Source organism: Triticum aestivum, chromosome 7A (genome assembly GCF_018294505.1).
Source record: "Triticum aestivum cultivar Chinese Spring chromosome 7A, IWGSC CS RefSeq v2.1, whole genome shotgun sequence".
In the NCBI taxonomy this organism is placed as follows: Eukaryota; Viridiplantae; Streptophyta; class Magnoliopsida; order Poales; family Poaceae; genus Triticum; species Triticum aestivum.
In genome coordinates this window covers 314,327,681-314,344,968 of record NC_057812.1, presented here as the reverse complement: position 1 = coordinate 314,344,968, position 17,288 = coordinate 314,327,681, and positions in this window count along the sequence as shown.

The following is a 17,288-nucleotide window of genomic DNA, read 5'->3' as shown; positions in this document are numbered from 1 at the left end:
CGCAGACGTTTAATGCAAGGGACGGCCCAACGAAACCACGGCCCAATGGTCGAACAGCGACACCACCCAACACGGCACAGTCCAGTGTGGCCCCACTAGTCAGAGTTAACGATCAAGCCTTTGACCCGACGACAACGTCCGTTGTGCCTAGTTATGAGGGTTTCTGGCAAGGGAGTGGGGAAAATTGAGCAAAAGTTAAGAGCACTCGGATGAATGAGTAGAGCTAAGGAACCAGGGGCATAGATGTAAAAATCCCTTAATCATATTACTTAAGAACTCCCACTTAGATAGACATCCCTCTAATCATCTAAGTGATCACGTGATCCATATTAACTAAACCATGTCCAATCATCAAGTGAGATGGAGTAGTTTTCAATGGTGAACATCACTATGTTGATCATATCTACTATGTGATTCACGCTCGACCTTTCAGTCTCAGTGTTCCGAGGCCATATCTGCATATGCTAGGCTCGTCAAGTTTAACCCGAGTATTCTGCGTGTGCAAAACTGGCTTGCACCCGTTGTATGTGAACGTAGAGCTTACCCCACCCGATCACACGTGGTGTCTCGGCACGACGAACTATAGCAATGGTGCATACTCAGGGGGAACACTTTTACCTTGAAATTTAGTGAGAGATCATCTTATAATGCTACCGCCGAACTAAGCAAAATAAGATGCATAAAGGATAAACATCACATGCAATCAAATATAAGTGATATGATATGGCCATCATCATCTTGTGCCTTTGATCTCCATCTCCAAAGCACCGTCATGATCACCATCGTCACCAGCTTGACACCTTGATCTCCATCGAAGCATCATTGTCGTCTCACCAACAATTGCTTCTACGACTATCGCTACCGCTTAGTGATAAAGTAAAGCAATTACATGGCGATTGCATTTCATACAATAAAGCGACAACCATATGGCTCCTGCCAGTTGTCGAGAACGGTGTTACAAAACATGATCATCTCATACAACAATTTATATAATCACGTCTTGACCATATCACATCACAACATGCCCTGCAAAAACAAGTTAGATGTCCTCTACTTTGTTGTTGCAAGTTTTACGTGGCTGCTACGGGCTTCTAGCAAGAACCGTTCTTACCAATGCATCAAAACCACAACGTAGAATAGTGATTGCTTTTTGATCTTCAGAAAGAACCCTGTTCATTGAAACCGATTCAACTAAAGTTGGAGAGACAGACACCCACTAGCCACCTGTGTGCGAAGCACGTCGGTAGAACCAGTCTCGCATAAGCATACACGTAATGTCGGTCTGAGCCGCTTCATCGAATAACATCGCTGAATCAAGAATCAACTAGTGATGGCAAGCAATATGTATATACCCATCCCCACAACTCCTTTGTGATCTACTTGTGGATATACCATCTACGCATAGACCTGGTTCTGATACCACTATTGGGAACGCAGTAATTTCAAAAAAAATCCTACGCACACGAAAGATCCATCTAGGTGATGCATAGCAATGAGAGGGGGAGTGTTGAACACATAGCCTCATAGACCATAAGCGGAAGCGTGATGACAACACGGTTGATGTAGTCGTACGTCTTCACGATTCGACCAATCCTAGCACCGAAGGTACGGCACCTCCGCGATCTGCACAGTTCAGCTCGGTGATGTCCCACGAACTCTAGATCTAGCTAAGGTCGAGGGAGAGTTTCATCAGCACGATGGCGTGATGACGGTGATGATGAACTTACCGACGCAGGGCTTCGCCTAAGCTCTACAACGTTATGACCGAGGTGGAAATCTGTGGAGGGGGCACCGCACACGGCTAAGACAACTTTAAACTTGTGTGTTCTAGGGTGCCCCCTCCCCACGTATATAAAGGAGGGAGGGGGAGGCCGGCCGGCCCTCCTTGGCACGCCCCCAAGAGGGGAATCCTACTAGGACTCCAAGTCCTCGTAGGAATCCATAAAGAGGAAGAGAGGGGGAAGGAAGGAAGAGGGTGAAGGGAAGGAAAGGGGGGCGCTACCCCCTTCCCCTAGTCCAATTCGGACGCAAGGGGGGGGGCGGCCAGCCCCTCCTGGCCCATCCTCTCTTCCCACTAAGTCCCATAGAGGCCCATTAGTTCCCCCGGGGGATCTGATAAGCCTCCAGCACTCGGATATTTATCCGGTGACCCCTGAAACTCATTCGGTGTCTGAATAACATCGTACAATATATCAATCTTTATGTCTATACCATTTAGAGACTTCTCGTCATGTCCGTGATCACATCCGGGACTCCGAACTACCTTTAGTACATCGAAACACATAAACTCATGATACCGATCGTCACCGAATGTTAAGCGTGCGGACCCTACGGGTTCGAGAACTATGTAGACATGACCGAGACTCACTTCCGGTCAATAACCAATTGCGGATCCTGGATGCTCATATTGGTTCCTACATATTCCACGAAGATCTTTATCGGTCAAATCGCATAACAACATATGTTGTTCCCTTTGTCCTCGGTATGTTACTTGCCCGAGATTCAATTGTCGGTATCTCAATACCTAGTTCAATCTCGTTACTGGAAAGTCTCTTTACTCGTTCTATAATGCAACATTCCATAACTAACTCATTAGTCACATTGCTTGCAAGGCTTATAGTGATGTGCATTACTGAGAGCGCCCATAGATATCTCTCTGATACACAGAGTGACAAATTCTAATCTTGATCTATGCCAACTCAACAAACACCATCATAGACACCTGTAGAGCATCTTTATGGTCACCCAGTTACGTTGTGACGTTTGATAGCACACTATGTGTTCCTTTGGTATTCTGGAGTTGCATAATCTCATAGTCATAGGAACATGTATAAGTTATGGAGAAAGCAATAGCAGTAAACTAAACGATGAAAGTGCTAAGCTAACAGATGGGTCAAGTCAATCACAACATTCTCTAATGATGTGATCCGTTCATCAAATGACAACTCTTGTCCATGGCTAGGAAAGTTAACCATCTTTTATTAACGAGCTAGTCAAGTAGAGGCATACTAGTGACACTCATTTTGTCTATGTATTGACACATGTACTAAGTTTCTGGTTAATAAAATTCTAGCATGAATAATAAACATTTATCATGATATAAGGAAATGTAAATAACAACTTTATTATTGCCTCTAGGGCATATTTCCTTCAGATGTTTATGGAGATCGCCCTCCCCAAGATCGGAGAGTGATTGGTGATGATGATGACGATGATTTCCCCCCTCCGGGAGGGAATTCCCCCCAGTGTATCGCTCCGCCGGAGGGCAAAAGTGCTCCTGCCCAAGTTCTGCCTCGAGGCGGCGACACTTCATCCCAAAAGTCCTCCGCTTATTTTTTCTAGGTCAAAATAACTTACATACCAGAAGAGGGGTACCGGAGGTGGGCCGTGGAGAGCACAACCCACCAGGGCACGCCTGGGCTCCCTTGCGCGCCCAGGTAGGTCATGCCCACCTGGTGGGCCCCCTCTGGTACTTATTTGCTCCATTATTTCTTATATATTCCATAAAAAATCTCCGTAAAGTTTCAGCTCATTTGGAGTTGTGCAGAATAAGTAGCCTGACGTAGCTTTTTCAGGTCCAGAATTCCAGCTGCCGGTATTCTCCCTCTTTGTGTGAACCATGCATATTATGAGAGAAAAGACATTATAATTACTCCAAAAAGCATTTTTATGCATGAAAAATATAAATAACAATAGGAAGAATTGTATATGATGCAACCAGAAGGTTTTGTCGATCCTAAAGGTGCTAACAAAGTGTGCAAACTCCAGCGATCCGTCTATGGACTGGTGCAAGCATCTCGGAGTTAGAATATATGCTTTGATGAGGTGATCAAAGCACATGGTTTTATACAGACTTACAGTGAAGCCTGTATATACAAGAAGGTGATTGGGAGCTCTGTAGCATTTCTGATATAGAATTTCTGGATAGCATAAAAGGATATTTTAATAAGAATTTTTCAATGAAAAGACCTCAGTCAAGCTACTTACATATTAGGCATCAAGATCTATAGAGATAGATCAAGACGCTTGATAAGATTTTCAATGCTACATACATTGACAAGATTTTGATGGAGTTGGAAATGGACCAGTCAAAGAAGGAGCTCCGTATTGTAAGGTGTATCATTGAGTAAGACTCAAAGCCTAACCACGGCAGAAGATGGAGAGAGAATCAAAGTCATTCCCTATGCCTCAGCCATAGGTTCTATAAAGCATGCCATTTTGTGTACTAGACCTATTGTGTGCCTTGCCATGACTTTCGCAAGGGGGTAGAACAGTGATCCAGGAGTGGATCACTAGACAATGGTCAAAATGATCCTTAGTTACCTAAGAGGACCAAGGAAATGTTTCTCGGTTATGGAGGTGATAAAGAGTTTGTTGTAAAGGGTTACGTTGATGCAAGCTTTAACACCGATTCAGATGACTCTGAGTCTCAATCTGGATACGTATTGTAAGTGGGAGCAATTAGCTAGAGTAGCTCCATGCAGAGCATTGTAGACATAGAAATTTGCAAAATACATACATATCGAAATATGGCAGACCCGTTGACTATACTTCTCTCACAAGCAAAACATGGTCACACCATAGTACTCTTTGGGTATTAATCACATGGCAATGTGAACTAGATTATTGACTCTAGTAAACTCCTTGGGTGTTGGTCACATATCAGTGTGAACTATAGGTGTTAACCACATGGCGATGTGAACTATATTATTGACTCTAGTGCAAGTGTGAGATTGAAGAAAATATGCCCTAGAGGCAATAATAAAGTTGTTATTTTATATTTCCTTATTCATGATAAAGGTTTATTATTCATGCTAGAATTGTATTGATTGGAAACTTAAATACATGTGTGAATACATAAACAAATACCGAGTCCCTAGTAAGCCTCTACTAGACTATCTCGTTGATCAAAGATGGTTAAGGTTTCCTAACCATAGACATGTGTTGTCATTTGATAACGGGATCACATCATTAGGAGAATTATGTGATGGAGAAGACCCATCCGTTGGCTTAGCATATTGATCATTCATTTTGTTGCTATTGCTTTCTTCATGTCAAATACATATTCCTTCGACTATGAGATTATGCAACTCCCGGATACTGGAGGAATAACTTGTGTGCTATCAAACATCACAACATAACTGGGTTATCATAAAGATGCTCTACATGTATCTCTGAAGGTGTTTGTTGAGTTGGCATAGATCAAGATTAGGATTTGTCGCTTTGAGTATCAGAGACATATCTCTGGGCCCTCTCAGTAATACACATCACAAGCTTGCAAGGAGTTAGCTATGAGATGATGTATTATGGAATGAGTAAAGAGACATGCTGGTAACGATATTGAACTAGGTATGAAGATACCGACGATCGAGTCTCGGGCAAGTAACATACCGATGGCCAAAGGGAATTACGTATGTTCTCATAACGGTTCGACCGATAAAGATCTTCGTAGAATATGTAGGAGCCAATATGGGCATCCAGGTTCTGCTATTGGTTATTGACCGAAGAGGTGTCTCGGTCATGTCTACATTGTTCTCGAACCCGTAGGGTTCGCATGCTTAATGTTCGTTGATGATATAGTGTTATATGAGTTATATGATTTGGTGACCGAATGTTGTTCGGAGTTCCGGAGGAGATCCCAGACATGACAAGGAGTATCGAAATGGTTGAGAGGTAAAGATTGATATATATGACGAAGGTATTTGGTCACCGAGACTGTTTCAGGTAGTACCAGGTACTTATCGGGTCACCAGAAGGTGTTCCGTGCACCCCTGGCAAAGCTATGGGCCTTATGGGCCAAGTGAGGGAACACACCAACCCACAAAGGGGCTGGTGCACCCCCCATAGTTGGCCGGCCCTAGGGGAGAAGGAAAGTGGGGAAATATGGTAGGGGGCCTAGGGGCCAGCGGCCAGCCCTAGGGCATGCCTGGCTAACTCCCATCTCCTTCCACCCATATATACATGGGGAGGGGGCGCCACACAAGTGCACTACATTGTCTTAGCCATGTGTGGTGCCCCTGTCCACCCTTTACTCCCTAGGTCATACTTTCGTACTGCTTAGGCGAAGCCTTGCAGAGATCACATCACCATCACCGTCACCACTCCGTCGTGCTATTGGAACTCATCTACTACCTTGCCGTCTTGCCAGATCAAGAAGGCGGAGGACGTCACTGAGCTAAACGTGTGCTGAACGCGGAGGTGTCGTACGTTTGGTGCGTGATCGGTTGGAATGCGAAGAAGTTCGACTACATCAACCGCGTTGTCAAATGCTTCTACTTACGGTCTACGAGGGTAAGTAGACACACTCTCCCCCTCTCGTTGCTATGCATCTCCTTGATAGATCTTGCGCGTCCGTAGATTTTGTTTTGTTTTCCATGCAACGTTTACCTACAGAGTGTTCATAATCTCTAACATCATACCTGGGTGGACCTCGTGCCATACCTTGACGGTTGAAACGCAGTTGTCAATGAGCATGGTCATTGTAGTGGTTGACCATTTGGTCATCTTTGTGTCACCAGAATAATCCTCGTAGTTGTCCCCATGTTCCTCAGTGACACGGGGAGGAATTTGTTGGTGCTGGTTTATGGTGGCGGCATCAGTGGTTGTAGCTGGGTGTTGTGGATGACCCATGGGTACACGCCGAGCTCGCGAAAGAGCGGCGCCACCCGTGCAGCTGCGAGGATCAACATTGTTGTTGACGGGGGAGGGGTGCAGTCCGCAACTCGTCCAGACGTGACAAGATGTCCTTTAGCCGTGTGTTCGAAACACCTTGTTGATAAGGACATCAATACCATTGTTCCCACACAACCCCTACTGCTACATATACTAGACCAATTACTAGATCTCGCGCATGCCAATTAAATTATCAGGTACTTCCGTTTCTTGGTAATGATTCTAATGTTCATGAGAATATGCTGCTGCCTAAATTGGATACATTTGTTTTGCTTAGAAATGAAGGGCCTAGCATGGACAAGAGGGATGATCACTTGAGCAAGATCAATCATGGAGATGATGGCATATGCAAGGGAAACAAGACTGGAGTTTCAAGTGATGACTTCAGGACTTTGAAGCCACCATAATGAGTGTATGAAGGCTTGGACGAAATATACAAGATGTTGCTTCCTAAATTTCGTCCAGATGCTATTATAGGTGATGTGTCGCCTTATTATTGGGCCAGGCCCATGTGATTTCGAAATAGTAGAGTATAGGTTGTTTTTGGAGTCCGTATGTGTGGGAAAACAACAGATAGGGTTGGTTTCAGACCCCTTTCCCAAGGGCCACGAATTCCCCCCCTCTTCCTCCATATATACAGCCCTTAGGGTGTCGTTTAGACTTAGGGTTTTGTTTAGATTCAAAGTTCGCCATAGCTGCAACTTCGTGTACTTCGTTTGTGTTCAACAACCAGACCAAGACGTCATAGAACCCCACCTTCATTAACAAAGCTTTCCTCTTATATTCGCAATATCCAGATTGCAATCTTAGTTTCTTGCTTGTTCTTCGTTTGCTCGCAGGAAATAGACCCTCATGGTCAGTTTGATCCTGCTCCGCCGTGGTCAATAACCATTCGGAAGTTGGTTTAGCGAGTGCTAAGGTGAGACATCTTTGCACGTTCGTAGTCGGATCGTCAAAGTCGACTCCTACAGAAAATGATAGCTATCTCATCGAAACATCGACACACCTTCGCCTCTATCAAGTGGTTTCAGATTTCGAGGTTGCTCGGTGAGATTTACAGTTTTACGTAGTTTAGATTGAGTCTGTTCTTCATACCTACAATCCACGAAAAAGCCAAAAAATAGGGTTAGTTCATCATATCCGAAACCAATTTGAGCCTTTGCATAATCTTTTTAGGGTTTTGCTTTTTTGAATTTGTGGTTGCATCATCGTATCTAGTTGCTGGTCTTAGCATCTACTCCTTTAGAGTTTTGAGTTCTATCACAGTTTTTCACGCCACCGTCGTACCATCTTCATCGCTGCTACCATATACCACCACCGCTGCCATATCCTACCACCGCTACCATATAACACCGGCGCTCTCATATCCTACCACCGCTGCCATATACCACCACTGCTACCATATCCTACCACCATATATCCACAACCAATCCGAGTTCTTTTCATATTAGGTTTGTTTTCGAGATCCATCTAGTTTCTGATTCGTGTTTCCTTGCCTGAGTAGGTTTCGAAAAAATAAGAGTCTGGATACCCCCGGGCAGTTTTTAGGCCAAAATTTCAGCGATCAAAAATATTTTTTCCAATCCTATTTTTAGGTCCCAGGGAGCGTTTTGAGACACTCGCCATCATAGTGATTTTTGTCGCACTTTTTCGTCATCGCTGCTCTGATTTCCGAAAAAATAGTCAAAAAATTTCGTGCCTATCCTATTATTTTAACTTGGAAAGAGTTTTGAAACACTCGCCATTATAGTGATTTTTCACAAAAAAGAGGGAAAAAGAAGAGCGAATTTTTTTCCAGAGTGTGCTTTTCCCTTGTTTACGTGTCACGCCATGATTTTGTTAATGTTTTAGGCTCGCATCTCTAGTACGGTCTACCCTAGGACCAGTACAATACCGTCGTTGAGCGTTTATTCAACTTTGCATCTCTGAATTGATTATTGTTGACACTTTTTGCTACCATATTATAAGCCTTCCTAGCTCCACATACATCTATGTCATGTGTTTTTCTCTCCCTGGTTATCGCTCTATCCAAGCATTGAGATTTTTGACTACAACGGTTGCCGATCACCACCTACTGCTTGGTAAGAACTGGTAAGACCTTGAGATTCACTTGACGGATTTGTGACTTTCCTCAACACCACCGCCACTTCCTAGCAGTCTATAGGACATATTCTTGTGTTTTTCTCTTGCTGCTAACCATGCTAGGAGCACAAGCAGATGAGCTAGACTGGGAGAACATGACGAATAGGGAACTCCATGATAAATTCCAGGAAATGTTGGGTCAACAGGTAGAAGATGTGATGGCCAGTTTTGGCAAGGCATTAGCGAGGATTAATGACGTTGAGAAGACAATTGACAACAAGTTGGATGCCAAGTTTGCTGAAGTGCTTGCGCTTCCACCTCCACCTACTACCTCTACTGCACCATAGCAACAACAACAACAACAACAACAACAACAACAACAACAACAACAACAACAACAACAACAACAACAACAACAACAACAACAACAACAATAACAACAACAACAACAACAACAACAACAATAATAATCTCCATGTCGCGAAATAGCCCTCTGCCGAGCGGGCCGTGTTCCTCTTGAGCCTGGACAAAATCTGGTGCCGCTGCTACTGCTGTTGATGCTTCTGTAGCTCCTTCTCCTACTACAGAGGTGGAGGACTATTACGAGAATGAGGTTGATCAAAATCAGAACTATGTGCAACCACGAGCACCACCAGCACCAGGTTGACCTCATGCATATAATTGCAATAGTAGGACTGTAGCGCCACCTCAGGTACGAGATTGTGACCATATTCCTACACTAAAATTGAATATTCCACCATCTGAGGGTAGATACATTCCTGATGTATATCTGACTTCGGAGTTAGAAACTGAACAACATTTCACATGCTTACAGTATCCTGAGGAAAGACGTGTTGCTGCTGCTGTTTGTGAATTCAATAGTTTTGCTTTTGTCTGGTGGTCGGAACATTGTAGATTGTATCATGATAATACCCTACTACTTGGGCTACTTTAAAAACTGCTATGCATACTCGTTGGGTCCCACCATATTATCAACGTGAGTTACTTAAAAAACTGCAGCATTTGAGACAAGGAAAAATTATGTAGAGGAGTATTGTCATAAATTACAAACTGGCATGATTAGATGTGGTATTGTTGAGGATAATGAAGCTATACTTGCACGTTTTATGGGTGGATTAAATAAAGAGATTCAGACCATTCTAGAGTATAAGGAGTATAATAATATAACTCGTTTATTCCATCTTGCTTGCAAAGCTGAACGTGAAGTGTAGGATCGACAGGCATTGGCGCGAACTATTTTTTCTGTAGGTGGATCTTCATCATGGACACCACGTACATCCTCTACTCCCACACGCCCTACTGCAGCACCACTGACTTCAGCTGCCAATTCCAACCGAGATACAAGAAAACAGGCACCACCACCACCATCTGCCAGGAGTGCACCTTATGGTCCCGCACAGAGTTCTTCTTCTTCCATGGCATCAACAAGGCACGCAAGTGATACTATTTTTCGCGTTGTAAGGGAAGAGGTCATTACACAAGAGAATGCAAATGTCAGCATGTGATGATTGCTACTGAGGATGGTGGGTATGAGTCCGCTAATGACTATGATGAGGAACACGGTGGAGATGATTCTGAACATGAGACACAATACATGGCTGCTGAAGACGCTGGCATGTATGAAAGTTTAGTTGCTCAACGTGTTTTGAGTGTGCAGGTAACACAAGCTGAGCAAAATCAGAGGCATAATTTGCTCCATACAAAGGGAGTTGTGAACGAATGTTCTATCTGTGTCATAATTGATGGAGGGATTGCAACAACTTGGCTAGCATGGAGATGGTGGAGAAGCTATCGCTCACCACAAGACCACATCCACATCTTTCGGCGTCCTGGGAACGGGGGTCCCCAGACTTGCCTGCCTGCGCCCACGGCGTGGCTCCACCAGTGGCCCCGTACGGCCCATCTTCACCAACAAACACTCAAGACCCTCGTGAGGGGCCAAGCCTTGCGAGGCGGACGAGGCAAGACCTCCTCAGGGGCGGCCTCACTAGACTGGCTCACGAGGGGCGGAGATATCAAGGCAAGGGGCACCTCGCGAGGTTCTTGTGATGCAAGCCATGATGACCAGGGCCAGGCGGGCGCCAGCGAGCGCAGTGTCCTCGTTTCCTCTTTGGTACTAAAGAGGCAAGCGCAGGCGCGGAGTCCCGATGCATCAAGCAAAGGTTTCCATATCGGTGCGACAAGACCAAGACCAGAAGGTCGGCAGGACGGAGGTCACCGTGGAGCCCAAGACGGCGTGATCACCACAACATTTGGCAGGAGAAGACCATCTTTTGTCAGGATAGCTTCTACTAGCTATCGCCATTCGAATTGGTCGTTGTGGGATGCTTCCCGCCTAATATTTGGGAAGAGGACCCATGCCTCTATATATAGGGCTAGCCTCCACCGTAGGGAGGGAGGAGAGATCATCTTGGACCGGACCCATTCCACCAAGGCCACCACACAAACTCACCAAGCACAAGAGCACCTATCCTCAGGAGGCTGTTCTTCCCTTGTAACTGTTCATCCTCAGCCCAAGAGGCAATCCAATACACCACACTGGAGTAGGGTATTACACCACATCGGTGGCATGAACCAGTATAAATCTCGTGTCCCTTTGTTCTGCGAGTTCGACGCGCTGAGCCTTGAGATCGCGGTGAGGGTGAGTGCTTGGGGGAGGTGAGATCTTCATGTGCACCCCAATGTTTGAACCTCAAGGGTTTTGCTGGAACCTGAAATCCGACATTTGCGCGCTAGGTAGGGGTGCGCTGAAGCTTTCCTTCCTTTGATCCACATTCCACCGCCCCACCGCATCCATGTCGGACGCACGTCGAGCCCGCGCCAAGCACCGGGCCGCCCTCGCCGCCCGTGTCACTCAGACAACCCCTGTCGGCGGGCCTCCCCGTCGTTCTCCATCTCTTGTTGCCAACGCCGCTACCGGTCCGACAGCAAACGAGCAGCAAGTGTCCTCACTACACCTGTAACGCCCTCGATGCGGCTATATCTCCCACATGTCGAAGCATGACTTAGAGGCATAACCGCATTGAAAGCAATGTTGCAAGTGAGGTAATCTTCGCAAACAACCCATGTAATACAATAAGGGAAAAGATACATAGTTGGCTTAAAATCGCCACTTCACACAAATACATGAATAAAGCATTACATCATCCAAATACAATCAGGGCCCGACTACGGAGCCAAAATAAAAGAAGACTACCCCAAATGCGACACAGATCCCCGATCGACCCCAACTGGGCTCCACTACTGATCAACTAGAACAAAACAACAAAAAGGGCAAGATCTTCATCGAGCTCCTCCTTGAGCTTGGTTGCGTCATTTGCACGGTTCAACGGCACCTGCAAGCTGGTTTTGGAAGTATCTGTGAGTCACGGGGACTCAGCAATCTCACACCCTCGCGATCAAGACTATTTAAGCTTATGGGTAAGGTAAAAGGTATGAGGCGGAGCTGCAGCAAGCGACTAGCATATATGGTGGCTAACATACGCAAATGAGAGCGAGAAGAGAAGGCAAAGCACGGTCGATAAAAGTATGATCAAGAAGTGATCCTAGAACAACCTACGTCAAGCATAACTCCAACACCGTGTTCACTTCCCGGACTCCGCCGGAAAGAGACCATCACGGTTACACACGCGGTCGATGTATTTTAATTAAGATCAACTTCAGGTTTTCTACAACCGGACATTAACAAATTCCCATCTGCCCATAACCGCGGGCATGGCTTTCAAAAGTTCAAATCCCTGCAGGGGTGTCCCAACTTAGCCCATCACAAGCTCTCATGGTCAACGAAGGATAAACCTTCTCCCGAGACATTCCGATCAGACTTGGCATCCCGGTTCTACAAGACAACTTCGACAAAGATAAAACAAGTCCAGCAACACCGCCCGAATGTGCCGCAAATCCCGATAGGACCTTCACATATCTCGTTCTTAGGGCACACCGGATTGTCCAAGGTACGGGTAGGCCAGCCTAGAGTTGCCCCTGGTGGCCACCGGCAACTGACAGGTTGGACCAACACTCAGAGGAGCACTGGCCCGGGGGGGGGGGTAAAATAATGATGACCCTCAGGAGCGCGACTCCCAAGGTAAAAGAAAAGGATAGGTGGCGAATGGTAAAACAAATGTCGGGCATTGCTGGAAGAGTTTTATTCAAGGCGAACTGTCAAGGGGTTCCCATTATAGCCCAACCGCGTAAGGAACGCAAAATCTGGGAACATAGCACCGATATGACGGAAACTAGGGCGGCAAGAGTGGAACAAAACACCAGGCATAAGGCCGAGCCTTCCACCCTTTACCAAGTATATAGATGCATTAATTAAATAAGATATATTGTGATATCCCAACAAGTAAACATGTTCCAACAAGGAACAACATCTCCATGTTCCAACAAGGAACAAACTTCAATCTTCACCTGCAACTAACAACGCTATAAGAGGGGCTGAGCAAAGTGGTAAGATAGCCAAACAACGGTTCGCTAGGACCAGGTGGGTTAGAAGCTTGGTTCAACAAAATGGGAGGCATGATAAGCAAGTGGTAGGTATCGCAGCATAGGCATAGCAAAAGAGCGAGCAACTAGCAAGCAAAGATAGAAGTGATTTCGAGTGTATGATCATCTTGCCTGAAATCCCACAAGGAAGAAGAACGAGTCCATGAAGAAGACAAACGGACGTAGACGAACGGGTCCTTAGAAGCGCGACGTTATTGGAACCAACCCGAAGAAGCAAACACCGGAAAGAAGCACACAACATAGTAAAAAACCAACACATGAACATGGCATGATGCACAATCAAGTATGATGCATGTCCGGTTTAATGAATCATGGCATGGCAAAATGCACAAACAACCCTACAAATTAAGTGGAGCTCAATATGCAACTCCGTTGCATAATGACGAAACACCAGAACAATTATTTAGTTCTCTCCCGTTTAAGTACTCAACAATATTAAATGTTGGTTAACATGGCAAGAGATGAAGCAAAAGAAAACTACCTATCCAGGCAAGATTAAATGAGGCCGGAACGACAAACAACAATTCCGGTAAATCCCCATATGCATATATTAGGTTTGGTTCTGTTCTGCCCTAAACACAATTTTAGAGTTATTAAACATGCAAAGCAAGTCCACCATGTTAAACTACAAAAAATTCTACACCAATTACATATAAAGTTTGTTAGGTTTGGAGCTACGGTTATTTAGTTATGAATTAAATCATTTTAGCAAGTTATTTAAGCAAATTTAAACAAATAACATTTTAAACATTTTAAACATGCATGAAAGTTTAATATTATTAATCTACACAAAATTCTAAGCATTATATATATAACTTATTTAAATATGATGCACGGTTGGTGAGATATAATATGCATGATGTTTAGGGACTTTTCTGCAAAATGGGCGTTCTCTGGAATAATAGAAAAATCATCTAGAGGAAAAAAACATGACATGGGCCAAAACTGCACTTGGGCCAATAGTGCAAAAGGTGGGGGCAGCAGGGCTCACCCTGGGCTTGGCCCGGTGGGTGGAGAGGGGAAGCAGGGCGATGTGGGCATGCGACACGCTGGGCCTTGATGATGCAAAGGGGGCAGCCCATACGCACCAGCGCTCGTCCTCCACGCTCGAACGAGCGCAGAACAGAGGAGGCGGCGCAAGGCAGAGTCAACGACGGCGGCTGCTGGCAGGCACGCGGGGTGGGAGAAGGAGCGGCTCCGGCGTGGCTGGAGTCGGACTTGGCGCGGGTGGAGCGTCTCGATTAGAAATCAACACAAGGGCGCTCGTTCCCTCGCGCAGCAGACCGATGCAGAGGAGGCATGGGGCGACAACAGGTTCGGTCGGGACGGGAACGTCGTGCACGAAGGCGAGGGGCGGCGAGCTCGACTAGATCCGGCGCTTGGGCATCGGACTTGACTTGGCGGTGCACAGGACGGAACGACGGTCAGTGACGGCTGTCCTGAGGAGCATGCGGGGCGGGGTGGCGCAGCGACGCAGGGGGAACCGAGTGAGGACTTGGCGCAGTGACAGGACGAAGGACTTGGGCGGTGGAGCTCCACACGACGACAGGATGGGGACTTGACGGCGGGATCCGACGAGGAGGCATCGGAGATGGTTGGATCTGGCCAGAGGCGGACGTTGGTGGCTTCCGCGAGCGGCGGCCGTTCCTTCAGCGATGAACTACAGAGAGAGAGGGAGATCGTGAGAGAGATCGAAGGGGAAGGAGAGAAAACCATAGGGGGAGAAGGGAAGGAGAGGTGCAGCCTGGTGGTGGCCACCGATGGCAGGGCTCGCCGAAGCTGCTGCTTGCGGGGGTGCTCGGGGCAGGGCTGCATGGGCTCAGGAAGCAGGGGGCGGGGTGGATCAAGGAAGGCAGGTGGCGACTGGGGGCACTGAAATCTATGGAGGTGGATCTCGAGGAAGACAAGATGAGTGGATCTGGTTGGTGGCTGAGGAAAACGAGGAGGATGCGGCGGCGGCCGAGGGAATGGATGGGACAAACCCCTAAAATCTAGGGTTTCCCATTATATATAGCGGTGAAATAGGTTAGGGGCTAACGGATCCCTCCGATCGCAATTGGATGAACGCGAATAAAATAGCTAGGGAGACCAAAAAGAAAAACAGAGATGTTTTGTAGACGTTTGGGGATGATCTGGACACGACGGCGGCGACAGTCCGGGTCGGGTCCGGGACAGCTTTTCGGAAGCGCGCGAGAGATAGGTTGGAACTCATGGGCTGTGCAGAAGGGCTCGAGCTGAGAGAAGAGATGAGAGAGAGGCCCGGCGACTATTCCCGGAGACCGAAAACGTCCGACGTTAGACCGACTATACTGCCGCTATAGTTATCCGTTGGGGCGTCAAACGGACTCCGAACGCGATAAAACTTGGCAGGCGGCCTACCTACAACAAAACAACACCGGACGCCAACTTTCATCCCATTCCGAGAACATTTTCCGAACACTTATAAAATACTATTTCGGACATGCCTCGGTCGCGTGCAAGTGTGTCTGGGCTCCGAACGGACAACGGAGGGAACGAGGAGACCGGGACGGATGCAAGTTTTGAAAACATGATGATGCAATGCACATGATGACATGATATGAAATGCATGACACGCAAGCAAAGACAAGGCAACAACATCGAATAACTGGAGGACACCTGGCACATCGGTCTCGGGGCGTTACAACACTCCACAACTACGAGAGGATCTCTTCCCGAGATCTAGAATGGCACCGGAGGGAAAAGGAAGAGGAAGAGAAAAGGTAAGAACTAAGTTGCTTCTTTGACAAACGAGTGAAACCAAAGAACCTTGAGAGGTTAAACCATTATGAGAAAAGAATACAATGAAGATGAACAAGGTTGAGAACACTCCGTTGGGAAAGAGGAACGAGGAAGAACAAATTCGGACAACACTCCGGTTGAAAGAGATGCAAGACTTGATAAGGCAAAAAGAACCTGAGCAGAGGACACAACATTCCGGTTAAAACAAGATAGAGAAGGAATAAGAATGATATAATTTGGACAGCACTCCGACTGTAAATGGACGGATTCGAACAATAACTTGATAAGATGAGAGTTTGCTTGATGAAATCAACAACACACTGCCTCCGGAACTATTGAAAGAATGGCACAAAGGGTAAGAATGATTTCAGACGGCACTCCGGTTGAGAAGGGAGCCAAAACTTGACACAATGGGAAGAACTTGAAAAGAGGGCATGACACTCCAGTTAAATGGATAAGCACGAAAAGAACATGGTCTGACAATCCGAAATGAAGAGTGAGGAGAGGAACACCACAATGCCTCCGGAAGAGATAAAATAATGGAATCAAAAGAACGTAGGAGAAAACAACATCTTCTACCTCAAATGAGCTTGAAAAAAAACATATTTTAGGAGAAGGGTCAAACGGAGTTGTTGGAAAACCAACAACGAAAGGATAAGCTTGAAGCGGGCTTATGGAAAACATCCCAAAACTGAGGTGAAATTCTGCCACTAACGAAAAAACAATAGATTGGATTGATACGAACAAGGAGATGAGAAGCTATCTCACTGGGAGAATAAAAGAAGAACTTGGGTCATTTAAGAGCACCATAAATAGCAACAGTCCTTAGGGAAGGCTTTAGGTGAAACATGACACAAGATAACTCCAACGAAGATGTTGATGGATTGAGAAGAGCTCATGCTCGAAGAAATTGATGGGTTTAACTATCTCATTCCTGAAAACTTGCGAATCATGAAACACGAAAGAAATTGTCAAAATGACATAACACCACCTGAAAAGATAAGGTAGAAGAAATTGCACGATGAAGAATGATTGAGCTCCTTCGAAAAGAATTTCAACGAACACTTCAAGAAATAATTAAATCCTTGATGAACCATCTTGTAGAACCTCCATGAAGACTCCGGTAAACAAAAGGATAACGAAAAGAAAGAGAAGTTAAGAATATAAGGTGAAAACCTTGGAATGATTAAATAGATCTCCATGGTGATATAGTTGTGAGAGCTTGGAACTCTTGGAAAAGGAAAAAGATA